Source organism: Magallana gigas, chromosome 9 (genome assembly GCF_963853765.1).
Source record: "Magallana gigas chromosome 9, xbMagGiga1.1, whole genome shotgun sequence".
Classification (NCBI taxonomy): domain Eukaryota; kingdom Metazoa; phylum Mollusca; class Bivalvia; order Ostreida; family Ostreidae; genus Magallana; species Magallana gigas.
In genome coordinates, this window is record NC_088861.1 from 49,520,731 (window position 1) to 49,528,143 (window position 7,413).

Sequence of the window (7,413 nt, forward strand, 5' to 3'; positions counted from 1 at the left end):
ACATGCATGTCGTTTTTGATACCATAACAGACACTGGTGTCATAAAACTTAGATGAGTTGACTTTTATTTTTAGTCTTACCTAATACCCTATAAGTTTTTTGGTGTGTGTGTGTGTTTTTTTTTTGGCTTGTCAAGATTTTTTGGATGAGTCTGCCCCTCCCCCCACTTTCAATCAAAGTACTGAAAGTACTGTTAGACGGTGGCGCCGTTTGAAAGTGGCTTATACATGTATGATAATTATTGTTGTCGAAAATCCAAAGCCAGTATCCCATACATGTACTAATACTTATCGCTTACTTGCACAACTGGTCGTGAGTTTCCTACATGGGTAATTCTGTGGAAATTGTAGTTGTGTTCACAATCCACACTTTTACAAATGTTGTCTCTCTTTATCGTCATCTTTTGGGGAAAACCCATAGATTTATCACAGTGGCCTTTGTAGTATAGAAGTTTGTATCTATATGTTTGTATCCATATCAATTGACATTAAAAATACATGTACTACATGTTTGTATTTTGATTGCCCCAGAATGACTCATTAAATATGTGGGTGGCCACCACTGGTAGCCAGAAATACATTAAGTTTGATTGGGCAATTTTTTTCTCAAGTCGGTATTTTTTTTTATCGGTTTTATGGTATATTACCGGGAAGGGTATTTTGTTATTTTCGTTTCAATAGTGAATAAATCTATAGGTTTTAAATAGGTTATTCTGTTTCAGTGCAGGAGGGGCTTTAACTGTAGGCCGCGGAGCATGATCATGAAGGGTAAGTTGAAGGCTAAACGTACTTGTGGGTTGTTGGACTGGGACCGAAATACATTAATGAAGCAGGGCGTGACGCACAAGGGACGTACGAAGCTTGAGTTTGACGAACGTTAATTGTCGGGATGTGAATCTTCCACAATGTGAAGATTTCCACTTAGTAATTTTATAATTATATTTTTATTTTATATGATTCTTTTTTTATTTAGATATAAAGTGTTCAACTGAAAATGTATAGTATTGCTTTATTTATAAGCATTCCAATGCATTTTGCATGCTATTTTAAGGAAAAATCGAAATATCTAGCTCCGAAAAGAGCCTGGTAAGGTACCCTGAATTTTTGGGAATTAAATGTTAATGCAAATTAATAAGGAATAAAATATCAAGAAAAATCATATAAAATTGAGGAACGTCTCGAGTGTCCTTAAGTAAGCATTTATGTCATGATAGTTTTGTGTACTTTATAAACAAAAGCTGCCAATACATAAGAATCTAAACGTTTAAAGTTAAGGAAAATATCATGCATTGATAGTATGATATATAATATGGTATGGTATGGTATGGTATAATGTGTTTAAACTTGAAAACCGTCATCGACATTTTTAGATGTCAAATAAATGTATATCAATAATGAATAGATTGAATCATTTTTATTTGTCAAATAGAATAAATGGTTAATCTATAGACCAAGCGGGGTGTGGTGGGATGTTAACGGGATGCTGAGGTGTGAATGAAGACGCTATTTATTAAAACAAATGGTAAGTAGACCTTGAGGACAAATCTCTTCATAACACCATACTTAACACTGCCAAGATGTCTTGACTAAAAACAATTGTTCTGAGTGGGTAGACTTACTGACACATTTACATGTTAACTTTACTAATGCGCGAATTTAGAGGGAGGAGGGGTTAGAAGGTCAAGATTCCCCCCTCTCTGCAAAATTTCAAATTACGTTATACAATTACCAAAAATATGCCTCTGACCCACTGGCAAACACAAATAACCGTCTGAACCCCCCCCCCCCCTCCGTGGACAAATTTACTGGTTCCGCGCATGTTGATTTCCTTAAACTTACTTGGTTATTTTCTGGAACTTTTTATCTTAATTCTCTTTATGGACTAGCGATCATATTTTTCTTATATTAAGTTAAAATCCTTTTGAATGATCGTGAGCATAAACGAGTCAACGGAAGGTAACCATTTGATGTTAAGGAGGCTCACTACACCTTGAAATTTTTTTTCAAATCAGCAGAAAATTACTTGATTATGATAGATATCATAATTGATAAGAAGTGTTAAGTCAAATAGGTAAACAATGTGCAATTTTGAAAAAAAATAACATTTTCAAAAATTGAATTCAGTAAACATTAACAAAATCTGCAGGCGGATTCGAACTCCCGATCTGCTTTTTAGAAACCCAATACTTTAACCACTGAGCTATGACGATATACAACCCAGTCGAACGATAAAAACATTTCAACAAAACATTTAAATCGCCATCGTGTGCCGTAGTGTCTTAAAAAGTATAAGTCTAGGTGTAGTGAAGTACCTTAAGTAAGTGTTGCGGCTGTTCGGCATTTCTACTCTTGAATATATATATAAATCATTTTGATATACAGCTTACATTGTTGAACTAGCCCTGTATACACTTTGCTTTTGTAAACGGATACAATTCAGAGATATGTTAAAGTTACAGGATTAAACAAAACACTCAATGAAACGAAACGGCAGCAATCGTAACGTAAAGCAAACTTTAACATATTCATTAGATTATTTTGTAAAACGTTAAATGTGGGGTTAACATATGAATGAGTTATTGCTAATATGATAAGGGAGATTGAATGTTGGAAAATACTGAAACGTATGATTGAGTTTTGGGTGTTCTTTAAAAGCATGCGCATGAGTTTTGGAACCAGACCAAACGGATTATATTGTAGTATTACATGCAATGTACTTTAAAACTTAACGTGTATGACGAAATTTGGCTATTTAAACATTGACTTGGAATTTAAAAAATAGAGATAAAAGAACTATTTTCAGGTCAGTTAATTGGCGGTTTAATATTTTAAAAAAAATAGATAATGTAAATAATTGCTATTCATACATAATCATAAGACTACACTCTTTAACGGTTAATCTTTCTTCCAATCAGGTTTTGTATACTGATCTATTAATATTGTCATTGATGATTTGCCTGCTTACAAACAGGACTTTGATTTTAGATACGCCCTGTTAAAAATCAAACGCAGTACATGCTTTCTCCGGATTCAACAAGAGACAGGTAAGTGCCAATGTACTTGTGGATTTAACTTTAATGCTATTTCAGGGGCGTGAAAATTATTTTAAAAAAGCTACTGGTAACCTTATTTATAAAGTTAAGACAATACACTTTTCTTTCATAACCAATTTTTAAACCATTTTTTAAACCAATCATTCTAGTTGATTGACCCTTAAGCTTGTTTGGAAAATGATCGATTTATATGCCTGAAGACTCAGGTTCATAACAAATATCTGTTTCTGTTTCTCTTACACATTTTACACATCGTCGCCTTAAGCTTACCAATAATACCGATATGTCGACGGTCTCAAATATTGTACCCTTTACTCATCAAGGTTAGGGTGTTGGATGCATATAGAAGTAATATACAGAAATATATGCAAACTATCATATTCTGTGTGAAAATTAACAAGGTTTTTCGTTTTTGTTTAAATCAGTTTTTCTAAATATTGGTTAGTTTTATTAAGATAAATGATATTTTTGTATGGTGAAGGTGATATGAAGTTTGTTCTGTCAAGTATTTTATCTCATCAAAATAGATATCATCATTTTAAGGTTGAATAATTCATATCACAAAGATAATCTGTACATCGATAAAGGTTGTGCAAGAGTATATTGATTTAAAGTTGGCAGATAGCCAAAGCCCGCGTCTTATTTAAAAAATCAAGGTTATTGTGTAATCTTGTCAATTGAAAACGATACGAATTAGTGACAAATGACATCTACATACGTACTGAAAATAATCAACGATCATTGGTTTTTTTTGTTCTCTTTATTACCAGAAATAAAGTAAATAATACTTATTGACTTAATAAAATTTGTTTTAAGAATTAATAGAATTAAATTTGCCAGAGTGTTTTATAAATAGATTTTTAATCTACAAAATGGATGAGACACAAGTTATATCAAGAGTTAGTGTGTCTTGTGGTTGGTGGAGGCATCCATTTGAATTCATTGCTGTTAACGTACTTGCAGTGTGCATTTAGGTAAAATGACATGTTTGATAACAACCTGTCTTTTATTTTAGTTAAAAGAAAAAGGAAGAGTTTTCTTCCATGAATGCATTGGTAATAATTGAAATAAATTACTGGACTCCATTACTGCCAGCCTTTCATCTGTCTACATATCCAAGAATGTTACTTTCATCAGATTCCTCACTGGGCGTACAATTTCACTCGCTTTGAAGATCTACAGAAAACAAATTTGGGGCATTTTGGTATTTTTGTCAGCTCTATCTCTCAAAACATAAACAGCATATGTACACAATGGAATCTAAAGGTGCTATGTCATCTTACCCGGATAGATCACTCATTGATGAACCACGGATCATCAATGAAATCAACACTGAAAAAATAGCATTACGCAGTGTGGCTTGTCTGAATGATGAAGAAATATGGACGTGCAGCGGCAGCAGCATGAGGCTTTATAACCTGCAGGATCAACTTGTGAAGGTAGTTCAAACCAAGTCAGGGGGTGAGCCAATTGATATATTGGTGACAAGGATTGGAGACCTTCTTTATACTGATTACGATGATAAAACCGTGAACATAGTGAAGAATACACAGATACAGACAGTGATCAGACTACGGGGGTGGAAACCTTTCGGCGTCTGTAGCACCTCATCTGGTGACTTCCTTATTTTAATGAACAGCAATGGTAAACAATCAAAAGTTTCGCGTTACTCTGGTTCAGTAGAGAAACAAAATATTCAATATGGCGACAACAAAAAGCCTCTCTTTTCACCTCATGGTTGCAATAAGTATATAAATGAAAACAGGAATCTAGATATTTGTGTGTCTGATTTTGATGCTAGAGCTGTAGTTGTGGTCAACCAGGCTGGGAGAGTCCGCTTTACCTACACTGGTCATCCCTCTGCAACTAAGGAAATGTTTTATCCTCGTGGCATCACTACGGACAGTGATGGTCGAATCCTGATAGCCGACTGTAACAACCACCGTATCCACATCCTGGATCAGAACGGACACTTCATCCGCTATATTGACAACTGTCTATTAGACCATCCCCAAGGTTTATGTTTGGACTCCAGAGACAACCTCGTTTTAACCGAATGGACAACAGGAAAGCTGAAAAAGATTCAATATTTAATCTAAACAATTCATGTGTGAATGCACTGATGAACTGTGAATACATTCAAGAGCATTTAAAATGGTATAAGAAAATATCCCGAACGTATGCATCTTAAAAGTTTATAGATAATATTTTGGCAATAGCAAATGAAGAATTTGTTAATGACGTATTTTACCAAAAATGCATAAGTTTTTATTTTTTTTTTGCATTTATAAGTACTCTCCATTGTCTGCAAATTTTATGTAATATGCATTTGTTTTACATACATTGTAAATCTGATAGAGCTTTTTTATCTTTAGAATTAATAAAATTTAGAATCAAAGATAAGGTAGGAGCAAAATGCTCTCCTTTTAACATAAACTGAAACACTTGGTTCCTAGCTCTGGTAAGTATTTTTTAATGGAGGTATACCATTTACTATCTACTAGTATGTTGTCTGTTGCTTAACAGTCTATATAATACCATATATATATCGATATATGTCTAAATTGTTTTGAAGATCAAAAAATGCAATCCATGTGAAGATTAAAATTTTGCGCACAACACTTTATCATATACATATGTCCTGATATAATGTTTAATTATTTGTGTCCTCATTACACTAATCATAATATCCTTCTTCCATATGACTTTCTTTAATACATTTATCGGCCTTTGAATTGTGTTGATGGGTTTTTAACATTCATTGCTTGTTTCTCTGTTATATAAATTCTTAAAATTCGCTAACCATTACTGTAAATTCCTTATATTACGCGAGTACTTAATTTCGCGATCCCGCTGTTTTGTATCAAATCACGAGAATATAAAATCGCGAACGCGGAACATTTGTCCATATTTCTTATCGTTACAAACTCTCAGAAAAAAATGGCGAGGTTTTAAAATCCGCGATGGGTATTTCTCGCGATTTTACGCGGATATAAATTCCTCGCGTTTAATTAGGAATTTACAGTATTCCAAACCCTCCTTTTTTTGTTAGAATATTTATAATCATTGTTGATTAATACCCTTATGGGTATGCTGTGATTTTTTTTTTTGCTTTGTTTTTTGTTCCAAAAGTCTTTGGAGTTTCTAGAGTCTGAATACCATTAGCAACAATTTTTTTTATAGCCACGGTCAGTGCGTATAAGAGATTTACTAGCATGCAATATATATCTCGCTTTGATGTATTCCCGTCTTTAAATAATATTTGACTAGCTGTTTCATTAGAAATATGTTTGTAATCTTAAAAAATGTTATTAAGGAACTGTATATGATATGAGTTAAATAATTTTTTAAAGTGAGAAATATAGAGCGCATGCTTGAACAAGGACATTTTTTTTGTCGCTTATTAGTCTTGGCTAGATACGTTTCTGATTAAAAATATTTTGTTTGTTCAAGCATGCGCTCTATGTTTTCTGAAAGAAAAGCTGCTTGAAAACAAGTTGTTTTATGCCAAAAATGGCGGCAAAAGGTTGTTTTTACGATGTCATATTTATAAATTGTGGGCACTTGAATCAAAATGAACATTATGTATAAACATCACATATATATATCTGTACAAAGAAAACAAAGATTTCAGTAAATGATGATGTTCATTTTAGGGGGCCATTTTACCATATAAGTTCCGAATGAAAATGAAGAGTATTTGTTAAACACAGTGATGTTCTTGCGTGGATTCAGATATCTTAAGAGGGAGGAGGGTTCTACAGATATTATGTTTTCGGAGGATGTTAGGGTGGTACTATGTATTATTTCTGGTAATTTTGCATGTAATATGAGTGTTTTCAGATAGTGAAAGGGTAAGGTAGTGCGTCCTCCTAAGGGTCATAATTCAAACGACATTTTGCAGAGTATAAGATCAACATACATAGAGATTTTACTACGTCATTATCACAAAGCCGATAACTTGTACAGCGAATCGTAAAAAAAAAACTCGGCCTATTCTGGGAGTGCAAAAAAGCACAAAACAAGATTATTTGGATTCTAAATAATGATATAACCTTACAAATTGATAAACAAGGAGCTCACCATTTAAAGAATTTCAAGTTTTATTCAAAAATAAAGACATCGGAAATGGAAACATAAATTTTAGGCGATAACTGGTACAGTTCCCGTAAAAAATATGCATAATGTTTTCGCACAAATAAAGGTTCATAACATATATTTTCACGTAACGTAAAAAATATCAACCTGTTTTAAATGACAATTTTCAAAGGATACCATGGAAAAAGAAATTAACAAAATTAATATAAACTTGTTTCAAATGTCTAACTATTATATTTTGTGTCTATAACCGTTTCACGCAA

General features: G+C 33.0%; 1 long non-coding RNA gene across 1 annotated transcript; it reads left to right on the forward strand.

The window, feature by feature from the left end:
• The first annotated feature begins 2,811 nt into the window (after positions 1 to 2,811).
• On the forward strand, positions 2,812 to 5,262 carry LOC117691857 (uncharacterized). The gene is made up of 2 exons (XR_010709483.1): positions 2,812 to 3,043; positions 4,068 to 5,262. It is a non-coding gene; the product is annotated as an uncharacterized lncRNA (long non-coding RNA).
• Positions 5,263 to 7,413: the final 2,151 nt, after the last annotated feature.